This window comes from Camelus ferus, chromosome 9 (assembly GCF_009834535.1).
Source record: "Camelus ferus isolate YT-003-E chromosome 9, BCGSAC_Cfer_1.0, whole genome shotgun sequence".
Classification (NCBI taxonomy): domain Eukaryota; kingdom Metazoa; phylum Chordata; class Mammalia; order Artiodactyla; family Camelidae; genus Camelus; species Camelus ferus.
The window spans coordinates 35,831,811-35,848,796 of NC_045704.1; the positions used below are offsets into that span (position 1 = coordinate 35,831,811).

At 43.4% G+C, this 16,986-nt stretch overlaps 1 protein-coding gene across 1 annotated transcript in view; it reads left to right on the forward strand.

The window, feature by feature from the left end:
• The first annotated feature begins 262 nt into the window (after positions 1-262).
• Positions 263-16,986, forward strand: part of NUP93 (nucleoporin 93) — a 99,187-nt gene continuing 82,463 nt past the window's right edge. The window contains exon 1 of the mRNA XM_032486359.1: positions 263-377. The gene's annotated coding sequence lies outside the window, so the exon portion shown is untranslated. The remainder of the gene's footprint in view (positions 378-16,986) is intronic.

The window sequence follows — 16,986 nt, forward strand, 5'->3', positions numbered from 1 at the left end:
CAGTACCTAGAATAGTGCCTGGCACTCGGATGGCGCTCAGTAAAGGGTAAGAAGTCCGCGCAGGAATTACGGAATCGCTTTCTCAGGCCAGTGCCGACTCTAACCACGTGGGAGGGGTGAGGGCGGTGGTCGCGGGCGTGCAGGGAGTGACAACTCAGCCCAAAGCCCCGCCCCCACCCCGCCCCGCCCCGCCCCCAATCCCGCCGGTGTCCGTGTCCTCCTCCACGGGTCTCCATAAAGTTCATTTGGCGGCGCGCCGCGCGGGGCCTTCTGGGAAGGCCGGCCTTGACCAATCAGGAGGCGCGGGCGAGCGGCGCGAGAAGCGGCGGCCGCGTTCTTCAGCCGGGACCTGAGCGGCGACACGGCTGCAGCGCCAGGTAAGGGTGTCTGAGGCCGCGTCCTTCCTGCTCAGGTCATGTCCTTGAACCCAGGGCCCCGTGGCTGGGCGGGGTCCGGTCCCCAGCTCGGAGCCGTGCTGCTCACACTTCCCGTTCGCCTCATGGCAGCCGGCATGCCTGACGCCGGCGACAGCGCCCTGCCGAACCGCCCACTATTATAGCGTAGAGCTGCGGTCGGGGAGTACCTGCTCTCTGTCCTCTTTCTGAATACGGAGCCACGGCCTTCCGAATGCCCTCCTCCCCCACTACAGCGCTCTGCCACGGTGCGCCACGCCCACCGCTGCCCCGGGAGCCCACCCTATGCTGGATCGGCCACCCCTCCCCACCACCGCAATCCGCTTGACCACCTCCTTGACCGCGCCCTTCCAACTCGCTCGCCCCTCAGCATACACCCTGTAGGGAGACGTTGCCCTCCGAGGAGAGGGATCTTTGGGGCGAGGGTGACGATCTTGTGAGCCTTGGCCTATCTCCTCTGCATCCAGGGGAATGCTCCTTACCACCCAGGGAAATGCTGGTGATTAGAACCTGGAGATGGCCTGCTCATTCTCTGCACTCACAACACCCCATCCTCTGCAAAGGCAGTGCTTACGTTTACTGGGTCTCTTTTTTAAAAATTACGAGGCCTACCACAGGGGTCTTTTTTTCAAAGGTTGGACGACCCATTGACAGCCGCTGGTCGGGATTTGCTCCTCTTGTCAGGTGTGAGGAGGTTTTTTGCTTTTGTTTTGTTTTTTACCGAAATGTCTTTCAGCATGAGTAAGGGTCACGTTTCTGTTCTTTTTGAGGGACGTGAGAGGGTGTCCTTGGGCATCGTAGTTTTTTTCTTCCTTTCACCTGTTCTTTGTGCATTTGTGTTTGAGACATTTTCAGTTTTTATTTATGGTGATCCCACTCAAGGCCCATAGTTCTAAATACCTATAAATTAGGCTAACAGATCCCACATTTATATCTCCAGCCTGGGCTTCATTCTTGACCTATATCCAGCTGCCTACTTAATATCTCCACTAAGATTGTTGGTTGGGAGCTCAAACTGAACATGTCAAGATAGGGCTAGCAAGCTCCCCTCCACCTCTCTTCCCAGACTTCTCTTCTTGCTGTATTCTTCCCCCTCTTCTCAGTGATGTAAAAGGCTCTGACCAATAACCTTTGAGTCATCCTTGACTGCTTTCTTTCTTACTCCACATTCATTGCTTGACACCCTAGGCCGAATCATCAACACCTGTCACCTGGGTTATTGAAATAGTCTCCCATCTGGTCTCCTGGCTTCTGCCCTGGACCCTGTTTTCAACACAGTAACTAGAAGGATCCTTTTCAAACACAAGTCAGATTATGTCACTCGTTTACTTAAAAAACCTTCTACTGGGTCCCCATTTCTTTTAGAGATGAACTCCTTACAGTGAGCTATAAGGCTTTACATAATCTGACCCCCTCTTACTTTCCCATTTTTATTTTCTGGTACCCTCCCCTTCCACGTGGCAGACATGCTTTAGTCTCAGGACCCTTGTGCTTGCGGTTCAGTATTCATATGATCTGCTCACTTTCAAGTTTTTATTCAAGGGTCGCCTGGTGAGGCTTCCTCCACTTCCTATCTTCCTTTATCACTTTAGTTGTTCTTATATTTTACTTGTTTAGCTTGTGTATTTCTTGTTTTCCTCCTCTAGAAGGTGAAAGGAGGACTTTTATCTGTTTTGTTCCCTAATGTATCCCCAGCACCTAGACCTGGCATACAGTAGGTGCTCAATAAACAGGAAGTAAATCCATGCTCCTGGCACCATTCCAGGCTTGAGGATGCAGTGGTGAATGAGAGGCATGTGATCACTGAGCTGCTGTCTCTGTCGAGCACACCACCAGCAGTAAACACACAGGTGTAACATGTAGTGTCAGGGCTGTTTTTTAAAAAGAGGACAAGGATATCTGAACAAAGACCTGACTGAAATCAGAGAGGGGTATATCTAGAGGAAGAGCACTCCTGGAAGGAGAGCAGCAAGTGCAGATACCACAAGGTGGGAACATTGGCGATGTGGTGAACTCGAGGGTCTGAACCTGCTTCTTGATGGAATTAAGTACAAAATAAGGTAGAGGGAAAGATGGATGTGCCAAGGAGAGGGAGTTATCAGAGTAAAGACCCCGAGGTGAGGATCCGAGGTGTGTTCAGGAACAGGTCACTTTATCCAGTACACATTTATTTGGTACCTTTTATGTGCCAAGCTTAGCAGCTGAGGGTTCTAGCTGAGCAGTCTGTGGACCTTACCCTATAGGAATTCTCCATGTAGAAAGGGAGACAGACTTGGGAGGAAATCATCACAACCCTTCCAACTGTCCAGGAAAGAATAGTAATAAGGTTCAGAATAGTGTGGAAGGGGTTTCGGGTAGGTAGGACTGTCCCAGCTGACTTTGCAAGATACATAGGAGTTCCCGTGAGACAGGGTAGGTTTGTGTTATAGTAAGGTGTGCTCCTGCATGTGCCGGGGTTTGAAGGGAGGAAGCAGCATGAGGCACCCCAAGGAGTAGCAAATTGCTCAGATATCTTTGGGGGAAGGGCAGAAGGAGATGAGGATGGTAAGGGTGACAGTGCCCATTCTTTGGAGGGTACCCTGTTTGGCTGTGTCAAAGCATGAGCCCTTCCTCCTGTAGGGGATGGAAGGTGTCCCATGGGGATAAAGGCAGGGGGAACATTTCAGAAAGACCTCTCTGGCCAAGGGGAGGGTCGATTAGAAGACTGACTGTTGAGGTAATGAGGAGAAAAGCATGAGGTTAGAGTGGGGGCAAAGGAGATGAGCATTCAACTTTGCAAAAGGTTTGAGAGGTAGACCTGGAGATTGGCTGGATGCTCGGGAGAGCCTGAGGTGACTCCCAGGTGGTTTCTGGCTGAATTGATTGGGTGCTGATTGTTTTACCAAGAGAGAATGGAAATGCAGGAGGGGGAAATAGTGAGGCTGGTGATGGAGGTGGTAGCTAAGAGGAGAGAGAAGTGAGGTGTTTGGAGTATGTATAGTTTGAGGCACCCATTGGTCAGCCAGGTGTAGAGATGTCAGGTAGACAGTGGAAATACTGGCCTGGGGATAGAGCTAGGCTGAGCATAGATGTGTGGAAGTCACGTTTGTTTTGATAGATCAGGGTCCTTGCCTGGGCCCAGAGAGACCCCAGGGGTCCTTGGATGGACTTTCTGGGTCAGGGCAGCATTGTGCCTTCTGACTCTCCATGCTCAAGAGTATGTGTGGTTCTGTTGTAGCACATGTGTATGTGAACAGATTCAGAGATGTCTGTAGCCATGTGGAAGATTAATGGCCTCTGGTAGTTGTAGCCATGGAGTTCATTGTAGTTGAAGCCATGGCCCAGGTAGATGTTACCCAGAGAAATATATAGTGGGAGAAGAGGAGGTCCAAGGGTAGAGGCTTGGCATTTGAGGGGTGGGTAGGTACAGAAACCACAGCAGAGGAGACTGGGAGGGAGGAGCTGGAGAAGCAGGAGGAGAACCAGGAGAAGGTGGCATCTCCAAGTCAAGGGAAAGAGAGTTTCAGGAAGAAAGGAATGGTCAGGGTGTCGAAGGCTGTGAGAAAGGAAAGAATGAAAGTCCATTGGATTTGGCAGTTAGGTCATTGGTGAGTGCTGAGGAATTCAGGAGATGGGAGGGAGGCAAGCAGAACTTAGATTGCGGTTGGTGATCAGCGAGTGAGATGTGACAAAGGATGGCTATCTCTTTGTGAAGTGAGTGGGAGACAGAGGAGGACGGTGTTGAGAATTTTTTTTAAATGAACTTTTTATTTTAGAATTGTTTCAGATTTATAGAAAATATGCAAGATAGGACAGGGTTCTCTGTACTCATCCAGTTTTCCCTATTGATGAGAAATTATTTTAGGGAAGAAGAGATCTAAATTCTAGGAGAAGGAACCAGTGACAGTGGATAAAAGGACAGCCATCACTTCCTGAGCTCTGGCTGTGTGCGAGTCTCTGCCATGGGCTTTACTTGTATAATCTAATGCCATCCTCATGGCAGCCCTCTGATGTCCAAGCCTACTCCCTTCCCTGTCTTCCTCATTTCGGTAAATGGTGTCTTCACTGTCTGAGTAACTCAGGCCTAAAACCTTGGCATTATGCTTGACTTCTTTCTCCTCTCACATTAGCCATTCATATCTACACTAAATCTTCTCTTAAAATACACACATGAATCAGACCATTTTTTGTCTCTTCCCCCACTATCACCCTGGTCCATGCCAGTCTCATGTATTACATCTGGGTGATGGAATAGCCTGCTGACTGGCCTCCCTGGTCTTACTTTGTCCTCCTGACCCCAACCCGAAGTCTGTTCTGTGCACAGCAGTGGAAGTGAACCTTAGAGAAGGCTCACGCCTTCACTGGCTACCATCACACCTAGACTGAAATCCAAAGTCCTTACCTGGTGCTGGGAAGCTGACATGATCTGACCCTGCCCCGACCCCTTCTCCCACCACCCTTGCCCAGGATTATGTGCTTCAGCCATGTGGCTTCCTGCTCTTCAGTACACTTCTGCAAAATACACTTCTGCCTTGGGGCTTTTGTATTTACTGTTTCCTTGACATGAACATTCTTCCCCCAAATACCTACATAGCACACCTCCTTTACTTCATTCAGGTCTCTGCTCAAAGGTTTCCCTTTAAAAGAAGCTTTTCAGAACACACCAGCTAAAGCAGTTAAACAGTCCACTCTGCCACATCCTCCTATTTTATCTCCTTTGTAGCACTTGTCAACACCTGGCATCATTTGTCTATTTGTTTATTCTTTTTTACTGTCTGTCTTGTAACAGACATCAGCTCCCTGAAGCTGGGAACCTCGTCTGGTTTTTCCACAGCTCCATCCCCATTGCTTTGCACAAATAGTACCTAGCATGTGGTAGATGCTCAATAAGTATTTCTTAAATGAATGAAGGAAAGAAGGAAGATGGGGCTCTAACTTTGGTGGACTTTACAAGGTCAACATAAGAATTTAGAAAGTGAGTCATTAGACAGTTTGGAGGTTTGTAGAAGGTTATTCTGGCAGTGACTATATTGAGGATCTAGCTGCTGTTTAAGGGCACTGTTGGAGATACTTTTTTTTTTTTAAGTAAAGCTGTAAAATACTTTAAGCTGTTTGGGAGAGAATATTAATAGACAATAATACAAGGGAAATGAGAATGATGTCAGCAGGATGGCAGAGTAAGAGGTCCTGATGCTTGTCCCCCCCACAAAAACAACAAAAACGGCACATAAACAACTGTACATTGACAAAAATAGCTCTGTAAGAGCTCCAGAGTGAAATAAGGAGGCTGCAGAAACCCTGTGGAGCACAAAAACAGAGGATTGGCTGTGTAGAAACGTGTAAGGCAGATAAATAAATGGACTAGAGAGTTTCAGTGAGGGGAGATTCCTGTGGGATGGGGATCGAGGAAACCATTTGGTAGGTAGGACTTGAATTGGTGGTAAAAATGATAGCTAATATTTGAGTGGTTACTGGGTGGCAGGCAAGGGAGGTACAACTGTTTATCCATTTTACAAGCAAGGCCCAGAGGGAGTAATTAACTTGCTCGAAGTCACCCAGCTAGAGAGTAGAGTTCCTGGCTGGATCTCAGGGGTGCAGTGGAAGATGAGTAGATGTTCCTGGTTGCAAAAAATGGCGTGAGCAAGGGCACAGAGCAGAGATGTACGAGGATGGCCAGGGACAGAGTACATCAGGTAACTACGCAGGGTTTCCCTAAGAGCAGTGCTGCATCTAGATCCCGTGAATGGGAGGCATTGAGAGCTTTTGAGCAGGAGCAACATAGGGAAAGTGATGATGACCACAGTGCACAGAGTGGTGTGCGTTGGGAGGGACTAGAAGAAGTGCGCACATCTAGCAAGATGGAAGAGATTGAAGTCTGGTCTTGTGTGGTGATGTGGATGGAAGCAACAGTTAGACTAGCCTTATTGTGCTAATCATTTTGCAGTATATATGTCTATCAGATCATTGTGTATGCCTTAAAATTATACAGTGTTATATGTCAGTTATGTCTCAATAAAGCTGGGAAAAGAAAAGAAGCAACAGAAGACACTGCAAAAATAAAACATCCCTTGCTATCTAAATCTGTTTAGGTTATGAGAGTTTTGGAGAGTGAGGGATATATGTTGTCTGAATCTATGGTCTTTGGTTTCCTGAGATTTTGTTAGGGAGTAGCAGTAGTTTGGATAATGAGGAATAATAGCTACCTGCTTTCTCTCGAAAATGTATCTGCATATGTTTTGGTTCTTGAGTCTGGAGAGCGGAGAATACCTGTAAAGAAACAATCCAAGGTCACATACAGAGGCAAGGGGAAGGGAGAGTTAGAATCTGAGAGAAGCCAGGGCACAGGTCAGGGATGGGGGTGTTGGGAGGGCAGCTGATGATGGTGGTGGTGGTTGTGGGTGGATAACTGCACTTTGAGACATACTGGGTGTGACAGTTATGGGTTTGAGTGGAAATGCGCAGGCAGTGCCTGGGGACTCCAGGGTTGGAGTATGAGTGCAAGAAGCAGAGCTGGGGTGTGGACTTTACATTCATTGCCATCCAGGATTCTGGGCAGTGGTGAGACAAACACTCTGAAACAGGGAGTTTAGAGCAGTTTTTAAATGAATAAGTTATTAAAATTTGAAAAGGTCATGTACACTTACGGGAAAAAATTCAGATTGACAGAGGGTATAAAGTGGAAAGTAGAAATCTCCCACTCATAGCTTTGCTCTCTCTCTGCAGGTAATGCTAAGTTTCTTGCTGTGTTGATGTTATGTTTCTTGCTATTTCTTCTGAATGCTATCTGTGAACAAACCTGTGTGTGTGTGCGCGAGCCTGTGTGTGTAGAAAGAGAAAGCAGCTTAATGAATTTTTAAATATTTATTCACTCATGTGACTACCACCCATGTTGAGATATAGAATATTTCCAATACCCCAGGATCTTAGCTTGGGCTGCCGTATAAACTACCATAGCCTGAGTGGCTTAAACAACAGAAGTTTGTTTTTTCACAGCTCTGAAAGCTGTAAGTCAGACCAGCATGTCATGTGGTTTGGTTCTGGTGAGGACCCTCTACCTGGCTTGTAGATGGCCGCCATCTTGAATGTGCTCACATGTTCTTTCCTGGGTGAATGTGTGTGTAGAGTGGGGGTGGGAGGTAGAAGAAGGAGCTTTCTCGTGTCTCTTCCTAGTAGGGTACTCATCCCACCATGAGGGTCCCCTCTTTGTGACCTTATCTAAATCTGATTACCTCTCAAAGGCCCCTCCTCCAAATGCCATCAGATTAGGGGTTAGGACTTCAACATATGAATTTTGGAGGGACATGTTTCAGTCTATAGTGCCAGGAAAGTTCTGTTGTGCTCCCTCCCAGTCATTCCCCAACCCTCAGGATAACCAGTGTTCTGATTTCTAGCACCACAGATTAGTTTTTTCTTTTCTTAAAATCCATATAAATGGAATTGTGCGGTACATCTTTTTTTGATATCTGCTGCTGAAGTTCACTGTTATGTCTGTGAAATTTATCCCTACTGTTTCATGTAGCTGTAGTCTGATCTTTTTCATTGCTGTTTGGCATGCCAGGGTATGACTATACCACCATAAAAAAAACCAAATGGTACAATTCTGTATATACAATGGTTTTAAGATTATTGGGGGGGGGCGGTTTTGCGGCGAGGGACTCAGACTTTTATTAGAATCTGATAACTGCTATAGTGCTTTTCTTATTTTTTTAAAAAAAGTATGCATGTATTTCCAGGGTTCCTGGTGCCTTTGATGCTGGTGTTATGGCCCTGAGGACTAGAAGCCTTCCTTAGTTAACAGCAGGGTTTCTCAGCTTTGCCACTATTGATATTTTGGGCTGGATAATTCTTTGTTGTGGAGGCTGTGCTGGGCATTGTAGGATGTTTAGCAGCACCCCTGGCCTCTGTCCTCTGGATGTCAGTAGCACGTGGCCTCTCTGTCCGTTTTGTGACAACCAGAAATGTCTCTAGAAATTGCCAGTGCTCCCAGGGGAGCAAAGCTGCCCCTTAGCTGAGAACCATTGGTTTAGAGAGAAGAGCCAGAGCCAAAGCCTTTTGGAGGTAGATGTGTTGATCTGTCCCTGTTGATACCAGCTGTAATATTGGGCAGGTATCATTCCTGAGGTTCTATATACAGATTAATTTTCATCACTGCTAAAATAGAGCTGCTCCTTCCAAGGACACATTGTTATGTGAGTTTAAAGACTGAATTAAAATATCCCTCATTTATAGATTCTTCATGGTAGACAGGACCTTAGAAATCACCTGAGCCAACCCCTACATCTCACTGGTGGTGAAACTAGTCTCCAGAGACGAGGAAGGACCAGTTCAAGGGTCAGAGGGCTGGTGTGGGGCAAAGCCAGGGTGGGGTCCACAGTTCTAATCCCAGGCCTTCTACTCAGAAAGTTGGTCAGAAAGTAGCCCGTCTGGATACTTTACATTTCTTTGTGATGCCAGGTTACTTCTCTTTGCCTTTTGAAGATGAAATAGTACGTGTTAGTTTATGTATCAGGAAAGCTGATACCACATACTCCTTACTGCAGACTCTGAGTCATCCAGGCCGGAACTAGTACTGAATCACCCAGGTCTTCATTTCTCTTCTGTCTAGGGTAATTTATTTCAGTTCTTTGTTTTCTCTGAAAATCTACCTTCTGAATAATGACTATGTCTAACTCTTTTACTTAGTCTCTAAGGACTGTAAAGAATGATCCAACAACACATTTTTTTTTTTTAAATCTTCTTTTCCTTCCTCTTCCAGAGGTGTCTGAAACGATAGTACCTGTTAGGATGTAATTTTCTTTTGGTTGTTGTTGTAATTGACAGCTGACAGATATAGTACAAAGTAGAAAGTAGAATGATATTGTCATTTAACCATAGTTTATATATTCAGAAGAAGAGAGGAGAACAGAACCAGTCTTCAACTTTTGACACCTCCTGTGAGGCTTTCCTCGTTAGTCTTGGTGTTGAACATTCAACACTGTTCTTTGTTTTAATCCTATTACAGTCTAATTAATAAGAAGGTTTGAGGGCAAGATTGCCTTTTGCAATTTAGTGCTGAATTTCTTTTGAATCACACCTTCATTGTGGAAATTTGGATTTATAGTAAAAAACCATATTTGATAGTGGGGAATTTAAAAATTATAACTGTCTTCCAGAAGTTCTTAATGATATGAAGTTGTGATTAAATTAGCTGTAATTTAGTATCATATATATTTACTAGAAGATTTTTTGCAGCAGACATTTATAGTTAAGTGACAAAAAGTTGCCAAATTGGCAGTTTTGGAAAAAGGCTAAAATAGCATTTTACAGTGACATAAATCAGGAGAGTTTATAAAATACTTTCTGTGTATCATCAACCCCCTGAAGTAGGTAGGCATTATCATCTCCTTTTTAGAGATGAGGAAATTAAGAGGGGAGATTTGGATTTTATTCCAGGGGTAAATCAACCCACCATCAACTTAAGTGAACATTCTAGATTCAAGCCAGATGTATGGGTTCAAAGCCCAGTCTTCTGTTTATCCATCCTGTTTAAAACATTTTTTTTGGATTTACTGTCATATTAAAACTAAAAAATAATTGGAAAAAGGAATAACGTTGTACATTTTGAAAAAAAGTATAAATTGCAGTGTCAGTTATTTCCTCTGATATATATGAAATTCACTCTTCTGACAACATCCAAAAACAAATAGCAGTGCTAAATATGCATTTTTTAGATTGCAGGATCTTTGTAGTTGAAAGAGATAAATTTTGGGTATGTGGTAAAATTAGAATTCCATGGTGAGTGGTAATAAGTGTTGTTTGAGTATATTGACATCCTGCCGGAAAGGTAGCTGGTATCATCTCCCCATGCAAGTCGAGAGAGAGATTCCTTTGACACTAAAGAAAAGACAGATGGCCTTGTCTTTATCCTTTCATCTCTTTCTCAGCCCTTGGTATTTCTTGGATAACTGGGCTGTTTGGATTGTGGGTGATGAGGAAAAGGAAAAACAACATGGGTTGTTGAATATGTTGTGGTGTACTCGCAAAGGGCAGTGAGTGAGTTCCCACTAGCATTCTGTGCTTTAGGTGAAAAGAACATTGGACAGATTTCATCATTTACAAAACACGTTTCTTCCTCCAAATATACTGTGCAAATAAACAGCTTCAGTAGGGAAGGGGAATGACAATAGGCCTATTGTGTCATTTGATCTTTATAAGTGTTTTCACTGCTAAGACCCAGTGAGGTTGGGTTTGCCAGGGGCACTGGAGCAGGCTAGTAAGAACTCAACTAGGATTTATTTACCAGGTCTAGCTTGGATACCTTTAGCAAACCAGGGCTTGGCAAACTATGGACTGTGGGCCAGAGAGACTGGGGAGAGTTTTTACATCTTTAAATTGTTGGAAAAAATCTAAAGAAGACTGTTTCGTGACACATGAAAATTTTATGAAATTCAAATTTGAGTGGCTATGATTAATTTGTATTGGAGCACAGCCATGCTTGCTTACCTATTATCTGCTTTCAGGCAGAGTTGAGCAGTTGTGATGGAGACTGTCCCATAAAGCCTAAAATGTTCACTGTCCAGCCCTTTACAGAAAAAAAATTTGTGACCCTTGCCCTGAGATGCCAGTCTCAAAGCCTAGAAACTGGGAGAGTTTGGTAGACAGGTCTGGGATGGATGGCTGTAAGGCTCTTCATACTTTCCTTTGTTTTCTGTCAGCTTGCAGTCTTTCCAGGCACCTGTTATCAGGAGAATATCCTGAAAGGAACATAGGCTAGAGTCAAGAGAACTAGTAACAGCCATTTCTGGAATGATCCAGTGTGCTTTAAGACAGTCATGGTTCTCCAGCTTGGGAATCCACAAAGCAAGTGAAAAGACGTGTTCTACTTGTGACTGATGCTTTAAAAGAAAAGCAACTAATGAACTGGTAATTAATACCAGAAAGTAGATGTGTAGTCATTTTAATACAATAAATGTGAATACTCTGAGAGACTGGAATCAGATCACCTGCAAAATCCTGAAGGCGCTGCTCTGAGAACCCTGATTTTAAGTGGTCTAGAAGTGCTCAGCAGTTGGAATATTTATGTGTCTACTTACAAGGGAAAAATACTCTTCCTGTGTTTTCTTTCCTCTCACACTTCAGCACCTCCACTTCTGACACCAGATATTTGGATTTTTCACACATCAAGCAAGTCTCAGATTCTCTGGACACCCGCTGGGTACCCTACAATTTAACTCAATTCTGACACTGTCTACCTGCAGATAGCGTCAGATCCCATAGGTTAAGGGTTCAGCCTCATTAGACCACACTACCCCCCACCCTCACCTCCCCACTTCAGATGCCAGTTGCCAGGTCCAGGTTGTTAGCTATGCTTCTGACCAACTGGCTGCTGATCAAAGGTTCTCACAGTCACCACCTCCACCACCACCCCAGGTTTGATTAATTTACTAGAGCAGCTCACAAATCTCAGAGAAACACTTAACATTCACTAGTTAGTTATAAAGGATACAGATGAACTGCCAGATAAAGAAGTACCTAGGATGTGGTCCGGAAGAGTCCTTAGCACAGGAGCTTCTGCCCCTATGGAACTGAGCTGTGCCATTCTCCCAGCATGTGGATGCATTCACCAACCCAGAAACTCATCAGACCTCATTATTCAAGAGTTTTTATAGAGCTTAATCTGCAGCCCTCCCTTCTCCTTCCCAGAGGTTAAGGGGGTGGGGCTGAAAGTTCCAACCCTCTAATCACTTGGCCTTTCTGGGGACGAGCCCCATCCTGAGGCTACCTAGCATAGCCCCTCCAAGTTGCCTCTTTTACATAAACTTGGGTGTGCTTAAGAGGGGACTTCTCGTGATTTACAAAAAACTCCTAACTTAATGCCATATGATATTGCTTATATGTCGAATCTAAAAAAAAGGACACAAATGAACTTATCTACAAAACAGAAACAGACTCACAAACACAGAGAACAAACTTATGGTTACCAGTGGGTAAAGGAGGTGGGAAGGGTTAAATCAGGAGTTGGAAATTTACACCTCTTGGGGAGTGATGGAAATGTTAGTTGTCTTAGTTGTGGTGGTAGTTTTATTGTTGTATACATCTGTCAAATTTCATTAAATTGTACATCTGAAATATGTGTAGTTTACTATGCAGGAATTATACCACAGTAAAGGTATTTTAAAAGAACCCCCAAAACTCCTAACTTCAAGGCATTCCAAGGGTTTTAGAAGCTTTGTGCCAGGAACCTGGGGACAAAGAACAAATTTATTTCTTATACTACACTACTCTTTTCTGGCTTGATTATTTAACAGGGTTATATTGGGAATATGGAAATGACCATTTTAAAGTTCATTTTTATCCTATATGCAATTTGGGGCTTTTTTTCTCTTTGTTAAGGATGTTTATGTGCCTGGAAGGAGCATTTTTTTGGACACTGAGTGACAGGTGAATGCTGACTAATTAGAGGAAATGAAAGTCTGCCTAGCCCTTGGTTTTAGCTATAGGTAGGAGCTATCTCTATAAAGCTGTGGGCTTTAATTTTTTCCTTTAGTTAATTTTCTTAGCATCCTCTATGTGTGGTGAAGAAGTCTGGGTCTTGGGAACTTCCCACTAAGAGCATCTACCATTTCTAACATGCCTGCAGCCTCTGAAAAACAGTGGGTCATGGTCCTTTGTTAGTTGGGGGGAACTTTTTTTATTGACGTTTGATGCACAATCAGAAGAGTACATAAGTCATGAGTCTAGCTCCATGAGTGTTCTCAAAGTGAACACATTATTAAGCAGCACCTAGAATTAAAAAAAAAAAAAAAAAAAAAAAAAGGTACCAGCACCCCGGGAGCCTTGTTTCTGTCCCTCTCCCTGCCAGAGGATAACCAGTCTTGCCTTCTAACAGCAGTGGTAAGTTTGCCCTTCATTTTAAGGCTTACAGTTGCCCAGGTGTTTGAGGAGGTCTGTTGAGGCTCAGTAGGACTTCTGCTCAGAGGCACGGAGAGCAGTTTGTTGCTCAGAGTGCTGATGCACTGTGATGCTTTCTGAAGCACCTTTCATTGTTTCCAGAGGCCTCTCAGCAATCAGGCTCAGGGTCACTGTTGGCAGAAAGGAGTCCTGGTGCCGTGGGTCTACCTTGCTGGCCTTTTCCTGTCCAGCCCCAGTTTTGCCGCATTGATTTTTCCACATCCCACTTCCATGGGTTCTCAGTGTGGCCTCTTCTGGCTCCTTCCTCCATATCTCCCCAAACGTGCAGCTGGCATCCCACCTCCACATGTGTCCTGGCCAGATTTTCCCAACGCAAAGCTTGGACTTCACCCTCACGCCTCCCCTCCCCCCAATCATTTTAGTTCTCTCTTTGGACAGAGCTTATTTTCATGATCACTTTTCAGTATCTTGGGTCAAAATTGGTATTTGTTTGGTTTAACTCCTATATTTTGTGACTAAATTGATATTTATCTTTAAATTTATGAAAGTAACCATACATTTAAAAATTTTAATGAAATGGGATGATGACTACATCAAAGTATAGATTTGGAAACTTTAATAACTTTGTAAATTAATTTCCACTGGTTGAGTTAGAGTGCAGGACAGATCCAGTTTTCCCCAAATACGGTATTATACATCTCTCTCTTCTCGCAGACGGACAGACGTGGAACAAGCTTATTTTCTACTCTGAAGTTATGTAGCACAATTCTTCCTATATGTATATTTCTTCTTTTAGTTTGGAATTTGTTCACCTGAAAACTGGCTCTTTCTTCTAAAATACTGTTTTTTGTCTGGCTATTTAGAGGGAAAGCACTAGTCTGGACCACGTGTGATCTGAATTCATGCCATTTATACTGCCACTGCCTTATGCTGTGCAGCCTCAGAAATGTTAAGTATCAGTTGGTAGTCAGAAGGGAATGTTTTTGCTCTGGTCTTTGGTTGCCAGTGGGTGCTATTTGGCAAGGGTGTGTAGGAAGCCTTGGAGAAGAACAGATTCTCCACAAACATAAGAATAAAACTCCTATTCATTCAACAAAAGAATACCTACTATGTGCTAGGCACTGTTCTAGGAACTCAAGGTACATCAGTGAACAAAAATCCCTGCCCTTGTGTAGCTTACATTCTAGCTGGGGTGACAGACATTAAGGGAGATGGGGGAGTGCTGGGAGTGGTTGCAGGTTGCACTCTTAAATATTTTGTTCTAGGTTGTCATCAAAGGCTAGGTGACAGTTTAGCTGAGAGAGATAGGGACTCAGCCACGAGCTTATCTAGGAGAGGAGCGTCCCAGGTAGAGCAAATAGGGAGTACAAAGCTCTAGGGCAGGAGGGTGCTTGAAGTGTTGGGGGACCAACGAGGAGGCCTCAGGGTGGCTGGAGCCCAAGAAAGGAAGAGGGGCAGGGCTGGAGATGAGTCTGGGAGGTAAGGAGAGGCGAGTTGCTTCTGTAGGGCTTCACTCGGTAAGAGAGGTTTAAACAGAGGATGGATGTGATCAGCCTTTAAAAGGATCACTGATTGCTGGTTTGAGAAGAAAATGTAGGAGGCAAGGGCTGAAGCCAGGAAACCAGTTGAGATGTGATAGTGACTTGGATGGGTGGAGGCGGTGGGAAGAGGTAGATTGTGGATGCATTTGAAGATAGATTTGAAAGGCTTTGTTGGCCTATTGGATGTGGAGTGTGAGTCATGGAGGTCTTCAAGGATTTTGGCCCAAGCAGCTGAGTAAGAGTCCCCACACTGAGAAGTCCAAGAGCAGGTTTTGTAGATGAAAGATTAGAGCTCATTTTGGGGCATAATAAGTTTAGGATGTTGTTTAAAGACTCAGCCTTTAGTTTACTGTGATTAGAATAATTCTGTTTAATTAACTTTAAGAAATCTTATTTATTGGACCGTATTAAATTAAATAATGACTTTTATTTTGCATTTATTACTTACCCTCAAATCCATCACTTTAAATCTTTATATAGGCAGGTCATTTTGAGAAGTTGAGTATTTCCTTTGTCTGAATTTGTCTGATATGAAAATGTTAGGTGTTTCTTCTTCCTTTTTTTCCTTCTTTTAAACATAAAAAAATCTTATTTTATTCAGGGAGTTCCAAAATTTTCCTTACGAAGGAAGAAAAGTATTTCCTTCTCCTTGGCTCTGTTAGACAAATTATTTTTATCTTAGAGTAAAAAAAAATATGGGAGGAAAAGTTAGCATATTACTTTTCTTTCCTCTTTCCGGTGAGCGACCATGTTTCCGGTAGTTCGTAGAATGTCATTGGCCCTGTAGGCTTCTGAGGAAAAACATTTCTCCCTCAGGTAGAGCTGTTGTTTAATAATGTTACTCTTCTGTTTCTTTCTGCTTCTGTTCCCGAGGATACCTTTCTCATTCTGCCACCCCATTTTCCTATGGGTAGAAATGGCCAGTTACAGACTGATTCTATTAGGTCAAAAAAAAGACAATGATTATCCAGAAACTTTAGGTTAAAAGTTTTAGTGTATATAACTTTTTGTCTATAGATTAAAAAGTCCACTTGGCACTTCATGAAGAATACCAAATTTTTTCATGTTTACTCCAGCTGAGCTATTTTTGTTTTAAACTTGTGCCCTTGCCTTTAAAGTTAATGTCCTTTAATGGTCATTTTTTTAGTCCTTTTTCTCCTGCTGTGGATTTATGGTGGAAACCATGCCCTTTTAACATTAACCTGAGCTTCATAGCTGAGATACAATTATATATTACATTAACATTGTGACTACAATTCTAGACCAGAGAGATTTCAAAAGTGCAATAGAAGCCATCGATTTAAAACAAGGAGGAAAAGTATAATCAACAAGAGCTTAAAGATTTTAGTTCTTTTTTTAAATAAATAATAATTTTATTAATCTCTTAGCAATGTAGTTTTTTAAAATGATGTTGATATTGTTTATTGCCTGTTGATTTAAATAATGTTAGAAGTTTAAAACATTCTTTTGGTCAAGAACCTTGTGGAAAGGATGGTACAATGTATAGAAGATTCATAAATGTATAATATCCATTAAATATCAACACTGTTCATATGGCTTTTCTTGGTCAATTGTTGGAGAACGAGGTGATCTTGCTAATAATATTCATGGTCTAGAAGCCAGCTACTATTTATATTAGTATAATGTGATTATTAGTAGCAATGGTATTTCTAAAAGTAGTAGGTATAATAACAATTAAGTCTAATATTCTGAATGTCATATATAACAAAGAGACATGGATTTCTGCTCTCAGGGCCCTTGGAAGCTGAAGAATGAGTGAATGGGGACTTGGACATGAATTTTAAAGGACTATCTTTTATGTTAGCCAAGGAACAGTTGTGTGAGAATAATACGGGATTAGTCAGAAGACCTGTGTTCTTCTGGTCTCAGTTCAGCCTTAGTACAGCAGAGAGTATTATGGGCACAGAACTGAGCTCTGTGGACTGGAGTTGCTTCTTCTGTCTGCTTAAGAGCCTCACAGAGTTGTTGGGAATCATAAGATAAGGGCCTTAGAAATTGCTCTGCCCTCCGGGGGGTAGTATTTTTCTGTCTGAGACCAGTGGAGGGATAGGATGTGCGGTGATGGTTCTTTAAGCCCCCCAGAGGTTGCTGCCATGGCTTCTGTTTCCTTGTCAGCTTTAAGTCTTTTGGGGGAGGCAGGA